The following is a 9957-nucleotide window of genomic DNA, read 5'->3' on the forward strand; positions in this document are numbered from 1 at the left end:
GAGCGAGACTGTCTCAAAACATAAATAAATAAGGCCAGGTGCAGTGGCTCACACTTGTAATCCCAGCCCTTTGAGAGGCTGAGGTGGGTGGATTGCCTGAACCCAGGAGTTGGAGACCAGCTTGGGCAATGTGGCAAAACCCCGTCTCTACAAAAAATACAAAAATTAGCCTGGCATGGTGGCACGCACCTGTAATCCTAGCTACTTGGAGGCTGAGGTGGGAGGACCACTTGAGCATGCAAGGTTGAGTCTGTAGTGAGTCGAGATTGCACCACTGCATTCCAGCCTGGGCCACAGAGCCAGACCTTGTCTCAGTAAATAAATAAATAAATAAATAAATAAATAAATATATAGATAGATAGATAGATAGATAAATAAAATGGCCGGGCGCGGTGGCTCACGCCTGTAATCCCAGCGCTTTGGGAGGCCGAGGCGGGCGGATCACGAGGTCAGGAGATCAAGACCATCCTGGCGAACACGGTGAAACCCCGTCTTTACTGAAAATACAAAAAACATTAGCCAGGCGTGGTGATGGGCGCCTGTGATCTCAGCTTCTGGGGAGGCTGAGGCAGGAGAATGGCGTGAACTCAGGAGGCGGAGCTTGCGGTGAGCGGAGATCGCGCCACTGCACTCCAGCCTGGGCAGCAGAGCGAGACTCCGTCTCAAAAATAAATAAATAAATAAATAAATAAATAAATAAATAAAATGACATTATATGTAGCCTTCTAGCACTGTTTACTTGCTTTTTCACTCACTATTACACTTCCAGGATTTAGCCATATTGTTCCATGTGGCTGCAGTTCATATGTTTTCACTGGAAGGTAAAGAGCTACTGAGTGAATATACCAAATATATCATACTTTGTCTATTCTCCTGTAGACGCATTTATGAATTGCTTTTTTTTTTTTTTTCACTACTATAAACATTGTTACTGGCCAGGCACGGTGGCTCACGCCTGTAATCCCAACACTTTGGGAGGCCGAGGCGGCTGGATCACGAGGTCAAGAGATCCAGACCATCCGGGCCAACATGGTGAAACCCCATCTCTACAAAAAAAAAAAAAAATGCAACAATGAGCTGGGCGTGGTGGTGTGGGCCTGTAGTCCCAGCTACTCGGGAGGCTGAAGCAGGAGAATCGCTTGAACCCAGGAGGCAGAGGTTGCAGTGAGCCAAGATCGTGCCACTGCACTCTAGCCTGGTGACAGAGTGAGACTCTGTCTCAAAAAAAAGTCTGTGGCTGTGAACATTATTGTATTTGTCTCTTATGTATGTACAAGAGTTTCTCTAAGGTATATACCTGGAAGTGAGACTGCTAGCTTGTGAGGTATAAGAAAAATCAGCTTTGGCTGGGCACAGTGGCTCACGCCCCTAATCCCAGCACTTTGGAGGCTGAGGTGGGTGGATTACTTGCAGTCAGGAATTCAAGATTAGCCTGGCCAACATGATGAAACCCCATCTCTACTAAAAATACAAAAAAACTTAGCCAGGCATGGTGGCGCATGCCTGTAATCCCAGCTACTCAGGAGGCTGAGGCAGGAGAATTGCTTGAACTTGGAGGCAGAGGTTGCAGTGAGCCGAGATTGCAACACTGCACTCTACCCCGGGTGACACAGCGAGACCCCGTCTAAAAAAAAAAAAAGAAATCAGCTTTGAGAGAGAATGCCAAATTGTTTTCAATTTTCCCCACATTTTTAAGGTTTTGTTTATTTATTTATTTATTTATTTATTTATTTTTTATTTATTTTTTTTTTTTTGAGACAGAGTCTTGCTCTGTCGCCCAGGCTGGGGTGCAGTGGCCGGATCTCAGCTCACTGCAAGCTCCGCCTCACGGGTTTAGACCATTCTCCTGCCTCAGCCTCCCAAGTAGCTGGGACTACAGGCGCCCGCCACCTCGCCCGGCTAGTTTTTTGTATTTTTTAGTAGAGACGGGGTTTCACCGTGTTAGCCAGGATGGTCTCGATCTCCTGACCTCGTGATCCGCCTGTCTCGGCCTCCCAAAGTGCTGGGATTACAGGCTTGAGCCACCGCGCCCGGCCTATTTATTTATTTTTGAGGTGGAGTCTTGCCCTGTCGCCTTGGCTGGAGTACAGTGGCACAATCTTAGTTCACCGAAGCCTCTGCCTCCTGGGTTCAAGCAATTCTCCTGCCTCAGCCTCCTGAGTAGCTGGGTTTACAGGCGTGCGCCACCACGCCTGGCTACTTTTCGTAATTTTAGTAGAGATAGGGTTTCCCCACGTTGGCCAGGCTGGTCTTGAACTCCTGAACTCAGGTGATCTGCCTGCCTCGGCCTCCCAAAGTGTTCGGATTACAAGCGTGAGCCGCTGTGCCTGACCAGTTTTCATCTGTATTTGAATACTGATTGATCTACATTCTCTCCAACACTTGTATTTTTAGACTTCTTTATTTTTGCCAATCTAGTGGGTATACAATAGTATTTTCGTGTGGATTTTTTTTGGCATTTCTCTAATTACTAGTGCAGTTGAGCATCTTTTTGTATGCTTATTAGCCTTTTTAATTTCCTCTTCTGGGAAATGCCTGATCATTTGAGTTGCTTGTGTTTTTTTAATTGATTTGTAGTTTTTTTTTTTGTTTTGTTTTTTGTTTTTTGTTTTTTTTTTTTGAGATGGAGTCTCACGCTGTTGCCCAGGCTGGAGTGCAGTGGCGCGATCTCGGCTCACTGCAAGCTCCGCCTCCCGGGTTCCCGCCATTCTCCTGCCTCAGCCTCCTGAGTAGCTGGGACTACAGGCGCCCGCCACCGCGCCCGGCTAATTTTTTGTATTTTTAGTAGAGACGGGGTTTCACTGTGGTCTCGATCTCCTGACCTTGTGATCCGCCCACCTCGGCCTCCCAAAGTGCTGGGATTACAGGCTTGAGCCACCGCGCCCGGCCGTTTTGTTTTTGTTTTTTTTTTGAGACAGAGTCTTGCTCTGTTGCCCAGGCTGGAGTGCAATGACACAGTCTCGGCTCACTGCAACCTCCATCTCCCAGGTTCAAGCGATTCTCCTGCCTCAGCCTCCTGAGTAGCTGGGATTACAGGCACCCACCACCATGCCTGGCTAATTTTTGTGTTTTTAGTAGAGATGGTTTTTCACCACGTTGGCCAGGCTGGTCTCAAACTCCTGACCTCAGGTGATCTACCCACCTCGGCCTCCCAAAGTGCTGGGATTATAGGCGTGGACCACCATGCCTGGTCAATTTGTAGTTTTTTTTTTTTTTTTTTTTTTTGAGACAGTCTCGCTCTGTTGCCCAGGCTAGAGTGCAATGGCATGATGTCGGCTCACTGCAACCTCCGCCTCCTGGGTTCAGATGATTCTCCTGGCTCAGCCTCCCGAGTAGCTGGGACTGCAGGCATGCATCACCATGCCCGGCTAATTTTGTATTTTCAGTAGAGACGAGGTTTCGCCATGTTGGCCAGGCTGGTCTTGAGCTCTTGACATCAAGTGATCCGCCCGCCTTGGCCTCCCAAAGTGCTGGGATTACAGATGTGAGCCACTGCACCTGGCCAGATTTGTAGTTTTTTATATATTCTGGCTACTAATCTTTTGCCAGTTATATATATTGCAAATATCTGTTCCTTTTTGAAGGTATTTGTGATCCTCCTCTCACTTTTTTCTTGATATATTTTAATTATCAGAAGTTCTTAATTTTTATATGGTATATTTATCAACCTCTTATTTTGTGATTATGCTTTTTGTATGTTGAATTTATTTTATTATACATATATATATATATATTTTTTTTTGTTGTTGTTGTTGTTGTTGAGAAGAAGTCTCTTGCTCAGGCTGGAGTACAATGGTGCAATCCCAGCTCACTGCAACCTCCATCTGCCGGGTTCAAGCGATCCTCCTGTGTCAGCCTCCCGAGTAGCTGGGATTACAGTCGCAGGCCACCACGCCCGGCTAACTTTTTTGCATTTTTAGTAGAGACAGAGTTTTGCCATGTTGGCCAGGCTGGTCTGGAACTCCTGAACCTCAAGTGATCCACCTGCCTTGGGCTCCCAAAGTGCTAGGAATACAGACGTGAGCCACTGCACCCGACCTGTATCTTGAACTTAAAAATCATTCTCGGCCGAGCATGGTGGCTCACGCCTGTAATCCCAGCACTTTGGGAGGCAGAGGTGGGCGGATCACGAGGTCAGGAGATCGAGACCATCCTGGCTAACACGGTGAAACCCCGTCTCCACTAAACATACAAAAAATTAGCCAGGTGTGGTGGCAGGAGCCTGTAGACCCAGCTACTTGGGAGGCTGAGACAGGAGAATGGCATGAACCCAGGAGGTGGAGCTTGCAGTGAGCTGAGATTGTGCCACTGTACTCCAGCCTGGGCTACTGAGTGCGACTCTGTCTCAAAAAAATAAAAATAAAGAATAAAAATCATTCTCAGGTTGGCTGCAGTGGCTCATGCCTGTAATCCCAGCACTTTGGGAGGCCAAGGCATGTTACAGGCCGAAAGAATGAGGGGCTGCCTTTGCCCACAGAAGCAGGGCGCTCTCTTTTCCTTCCCCTGGACCCTTCTTTTAAAAGTTTCTTTTGTCTTAAGTTTTCATTTCTATGTTCGTCCCTTCCTTTAGTCTTGTAATGTTGGTCTCAAGTAGTAACAGTAGTAACTGTTGTAATGACGGTCTCAAGTAGTATTTATGGCAGTCAGCCACAAAGGCAGGAGGATTGCGTGAGCTCAGGAATTTGAGACCAGCCTAAGCAAAATTGGGAGACTTCAACTCTACAAAAAATACAAAAAACAGCTGGAAGTGTTTTTTGTAGGAGAATCATCTGAACCCAGGAGGCGGAGGTTGCAGTGAGCCGGTGTATGGTGGCACACACCGATAGTCCCAGCTACTCAGCTGGGAGGTGAGAGAATCACCTGAGCCTGGCAGGTTGAGGCTGCAGTGAGCCGAGATCGTGCCTCCACACTTCAGCCTGGACGACAGAGTGAGACCCTGTCTCAAAAAACAAAAACAAACACCACCACCAAAATTACCCACAACACTCTCTATCCTCCTCCTAGTCAGAACATTTTTGTGTTTGTTTTTTTGTTTATGTTTGAAACAGGGTCTCTGTTGCCCAGGCTGGAGTGCAGTGGGGCCATCTCGGCGCACTGCAATCTCTGCCTCCCAGGTTCAAGCTAATTTTTTTGTATTTTCAGTAGAGACAGGGTTTCACTGTTGGCCAGGCTGGTCTTGAACTCCTGACCTCAAGTGATCTGCCCACCTCGTCCGCCCAGTGCTGGGATTACAGGCAGGAGCCACAGCGCCCCGCCTGTTCCTGGTTTTGTTTTTTGTTTTGTTTTGTTGAGACAGAATCTCGCTCTGTCGCGCAGGCTGGAGTGCAGTGGTATGATCTCGGCTCACTGTAAGCTCCGCCTTCCAGGTTCAAGTGCTTCTCCTGCCGCAGCCTCTCGAGTAGCTGGCATTACAGACACCTGCCACCACACCCAGCTAATTTTTTTTTTTTTTTTTTTTTTGAGACGGAGTTTTGCTCTTGTTGCCTAGGCTGGAGTGCAATGGCATGATCTCAGCTCACTGCAGCCTCCTCCTCCTGGGTTCAAGAGATTCTCCTTCCTTAGCCTCCCAAGTAGCTGGATTACAGGTGCGTACCACCATGCCAGGCTAAGTTTTTGTATTTTTAGTAGAGACAGGGTTTCGCCATGTTGGCCAGGCTGGTCTTGAACTCCTGACCTCAGGTGATCTGCCCGCCTCGGCCTCCCAAAGTGCTGGGATTACATGCGTGAGCCACTGCGCCCAACCATTTTTCATTTTTAGTAGAGATGGGGGGTTTCACCATATTGGCTAGGCTGGTCTCCAACTCCTGACGTCGTGATCAGGAGTGATCATGCACCACCATGCCTGGGTAATTTTACTTTTTAGTAGAGATGGAGTTTCAACATGCTGGTCAGGCTGGTCTCAAATCCTGATAGGTGATCCACCTGCCTCGGCCTCCTAGAGTGCTGGGATTACAAGCGTGAGCCACTGTGCCTAGCAATTTTCCTTTCATACTTTCTTTTTCTTTTCTTTTTTTTTTTCTCTCTCTTTTTTTTTTTTTTTTTTTTTTTGAGACAGGGTCTTGCCGTATTGCCCAGGCTGAACTTGAATTGCTAGACTTGAGTGATCCTCCCACCTTAGCTCCTGATTAGATGGGACTAAAATTTCCCTTTCTATTACTGCCCTTTTCTGATCTTGTTATCAAAGTAATTCTGACCCCATAGAATAAGTTGAGGAGTGTGCTCTCTTCCTATTTTCTGGAATAGTTTGTATAAAATTAATATGATCTGCACTTTGAAAGTTTGGTGCTATTTGCCTTGATTATGTCATTTTTTTTAAAATAAAAAATGTTTCGGCGGGCCTTAGTGACTCATGCCTCTAATCCCAGCACTTCGGAAGGCAGAAGCAGGTGGGTCATCTGTCAGGAGTTTGAGACCGGCCTGACCAACATATTGAAACCCTGTCTCTACTAAAAATACAAAATTAGCCAGGTGTGGTGGTGCATGCCTGTAATCCCAGCTAGGGAGGCTGAGGCAGGAGACTCGCTTGAACTTGGGAGGCAGAGGTTGCAGTGAGCCAAGATAGTGCCATTTTACTCCAGCCTGGCCAACAAGAGTGAAACTCCATCTCAAAAGAAAAAAAAAAAAAATTCTGGCCAGGCATGGTGGCTCACACCTATAATCCCAGCACTTTGGGAGGCCAAGGTGGGTGGATCACCTGAGGTCAGGCGTTCAAGACCAGCCTGACCAACATAGCGAAACCCCATCTCTACTAAAAATACAAAAATTAGCCGGGCAGGGTGGTGGGTACCTGTAATCCCAGCTACTTAGGGGCTGAGGCAGGAGAATCACTTGAACCTGGGAGGTGGAGGTTGCAGTGAGCCGAGATCATACTACTGCACTCCAGCCCGGGCAACAGAGCGACCAAGAAAAAAAAAAAAAAGAAGAAGAAAGACAAACAATTTTCCAAGAAAAAAAAAAAAAAAAAAAAAAAGAAGAAAGACAAACAATTTCCAGCTGGGCTTGGTGGCTCACGCCTGTAATCCCAGCACTTTGGGAGGCCGAGGCAGGTGGATCACAGGGTCAGGAGTTCGAGACCAGCCTGGCCAAAACCCCATCTCTATTAAAAATACAAAAAGTGAGCCGGGCAAGGTGGCGGCGCCTGTAGTCCCAGCTACTCGGGAGGCTGAGGCAGGAGAATCGCTGGAACCTGGGAGGTGGAGGTTGCAGTGAGCTGAGATCAGACCACTGCACCCCAGCCTGGGTGACAGAGCAAGACTCTGTCTCAAAAAATAACAAAAAGCACAAAACAAAAAATTTCCCCCTATTTTAAAATAGAGACAGGATCTTGCTATGTTGCCCATGCTGGTCTTCAACTCCTGAGTTCAAAAGAGCCACCCACCTCAGCCTCCCAAAGTGCTGGGATTACATGCGTTAGCCACTGTGCCTGACTTATGATGTCATTCTTGACTTTCTTTTCTTCTCATACCTCACATCTAATCAATTTGCAAATTCTGTTCACTTTACCTTTAAGTTAAATACAGAAACCAGGCCAGATACGGTGGCTCATGCCTGTAATCCAACACTTTGGGAGGCTGAGGCGGGTGGGTCACCTGAAGTCAAGTGTTTGAGACCAGCCTGGGCAACATGGTAAAACCCTGTCTCTACTGAAAATACAAAAATTCGCCGGATATGGTGGCGCACACCTGTAGTCTCAGCTACTTGGGAGGCTGAGGCAGGAGAATCACTTGAATCCGGGAAGCAGAGGTTGCAGTGAGCTGAGATGGCACCACTGCACTCCAGCTTGGGAGACAGAATGAGACTCCATCTCAAAAGTAAATAAATATAATAAATATACATACATACAGAATCCAGCTACTTCTCTTTGCATCCACTACTAATATCACGGTCTAAGTTATCACCGTCTCTTGCCTGCATCACTGCTGTGGGCTTCTAATTGGTCTAATTGGTTCTGCCCATGCAGCCATTTTAATATGCTAAACATGTGGGTCAGATGGTGTCACTCCTCTGCTCAAATCCTCCACTGGTGCCCATCTCACTTTAAGCAAGAGCCAAAGTCCCTACAGTTGCCCACAAGAGATGATCTGGACGCCCTGCTCTCTCTCTACCTTGCCTCCTCACCCCTTTCTCAATCAGGTCCAGCCACACAGGCCCCCTTGGTGCTCCTCAAACACATCCAGTATGTCTCCATCACGTGGCCTTTGCACTGCTAGTTTGCTCTGCTTGTGAAATTCTCATACAAATCCATCCAACTGGCTCCTTATCATCTTATCAGGGAGGCCCTCCTAAGGACCTTAAATAACAAATGTCTCCTGCATTCCCCATCCCCCTTACCTTGTTTTTGTTTTTCTTCATATTTATCACCTTGTAACTATTTAAGACCCGAGTTCTACCACAAGAATACAAGTAGCAAGAGGGCAGGGATTTTGTCTACCTCTCCAGGAGCTAGAGCAATAATAGATACCTTTTGACTCAATGATAAATATGTTGTTACATGTCTGACTCCTTGGATGTCAGTCAGCTTTTCCAGCTTTATTTCAGTGCATCTTTTCTATAATTAGCATGAAAAACAGCAGCTGGCACACACCCTTGTATATAACTGCCACTTAGTAACGAATGAACTAATGTTATCTCTAGAACTCTGCTTATATTTAGTTTCCATCATCTTCTTGGGACACCTTTTATTTTTCTTCCCACTTTCCCCTCTTCTTTTCCCATTTCTGCTCCTTTTTCTTATCTTTCTCACATTTCCTCCTGCTCCTCCTTTTCTCTCTCTAATCCTACTTCTTTAGTCCATTTCCTCTCCTGTCTTTCTCTAAACTCTCTTTTATCTCCTTACTCAGTTCTCTCATGTCCTCCTCTCATTCCTCTTTCTCCTATAGAACCAAAGACATCAGAACCCAAATTGGCCTTATATCTAATCTCTCTTGGCTGCTATGGAAGAGGAGATACCACAAAACGGCATGATTTGCTTTAAGGTCACAGCTAGTTTAAGGCCAAATCAGGACTAAATCTCAGGTTATCTCTCTTTGTCCTCTCTTCTCTCTCGCTCTTTCCTTTCTGCTTTTTTCCCGCTTCTCTTTCTTTTTTAAAATTTTATTTATTTATTTTTGAGACAGAGTCTTGCTCTGTCGCCCAGGCTGGAGTGCAATAGCACAATCTTGGCTCACTGAAACCTCTGCCTCCCGGATTCAAGAGATACTCCTGTTTCAGCCTTCCGAGTAGCTGGGACTACAGGCATGTGCCACCACACCCGGCTAATTTTTGTATTTTTAGTAGAGATGGGCTTTCACCATGTTGGCCAGACCGGTCTCGAACTCCTGATCTCAAGACCTCAAGTGATCCACCTGCCTCGACCTCCCAAAGTGCTGGGATTACAGGCATGAGCCACTGTGCCCGGCTCGCTTTCTTTTTTTTTTTTTTTTTTTTGAGACGGAGTCTCGCTCTGTTGCTCAGGCCGGAGTGCAGAGACAGGGTCTTGGCTCACTGCAACCTCCATCCCCTTCTCCTCCCACAGGGTTCAAGCAATTCTCCTGCCTTAGTCTCCTGAGTAGCTGGGATTATAGGGGTCTGCCACCACACTCTACTAATTTTTTTTTTTTTTTTTTAGTAGAGATGAAGTTTCACCATGTTGGCCAGTCTCGTCTCGAACTCCTGGCCTCAAGTGATCCGCCCATCTTGGCCTCCCAAAATGCTGGGATTACAGTCCTGAGCCACCACACCTGGCTCTCTTCTCTTTCTCAATACAGTGTTAGAATCAGACAAACTTGAATTAAATCTCAGTTCCATCACAGACCGGTAACCTTCAACAAACTATTTAACTTCTGTGTTCCTAAGGAGTTCCTAACTCTGTGTTCCTCACAGGTGAATTGAGACACACTAATATGCACCTCATAGGGTTGCAAAAATCGAATAAAAATTTGAACAATCGGCCAGGTGCGGTGGCTCGCACCTGCAATC

The 9957-nt window shown here is 46.7% G+C and overlaps 3 protein-coding genes across 14 annotated transcripts in view; 1 reads left to right on the forward strand and 2 right to left on the reverse strand.

Annotated features, from left to right (window-relative positions):
- Nucleotides 1-9957, forward strand: part of PTMS (parathymosin) — a 251995-nt gene that overhangs the window by 184556 nt on the left and 57482 nt on the right. Inside the window, exon 1 of one of the 12 annotated variants that reach the window (XM_050747521.1) lies at nucleotides 5768-5771. The exons of the other annotated variants lie outside the window; for them this stretch is intronic. The gene's annotated coding sequence lies outside the window, so the exon portion shown is untranslated. Of the gene's footprint in view, nucleotides 1-5767; nucleotides 5772-9957 lie in introns of those variants that run through there. 12 annotated transcript variants of the gene reach the window in all.
- ING4 (inhibitor of growth family member 4) overlaps nucleotides 1-9957 on the reverse strand; it is a 132658-nt gene that overhangs the window by 61487 nt on the left and 61214 nt on the right. The gene's annotated exons all lie outside the window — the stretch shown is intronic.
- PIANP (PILR alpha associated neural protein) overlaps nucleotides 1-9957 on the reverse strand; it is a 259612-nt gene that overhangs the window by 16895 nt on the left and 232760 nt on the right. The window lies entirely within an intron of this gene.

This window comes from Macaca thibetana, chromosome 11 (assembly GCF_024542745.1).
Source record: "Macaca thibetana thibetana isolate TM-01 chromosome 11, ASM2454274v1, whole genome shotgun sequence".
Taxonomy (NCBI): Eukaryota; Metazoa; Chordata; class Mammalia; order Primates; family Cercopithecidae; genus Macaca; species Macaca thibetana.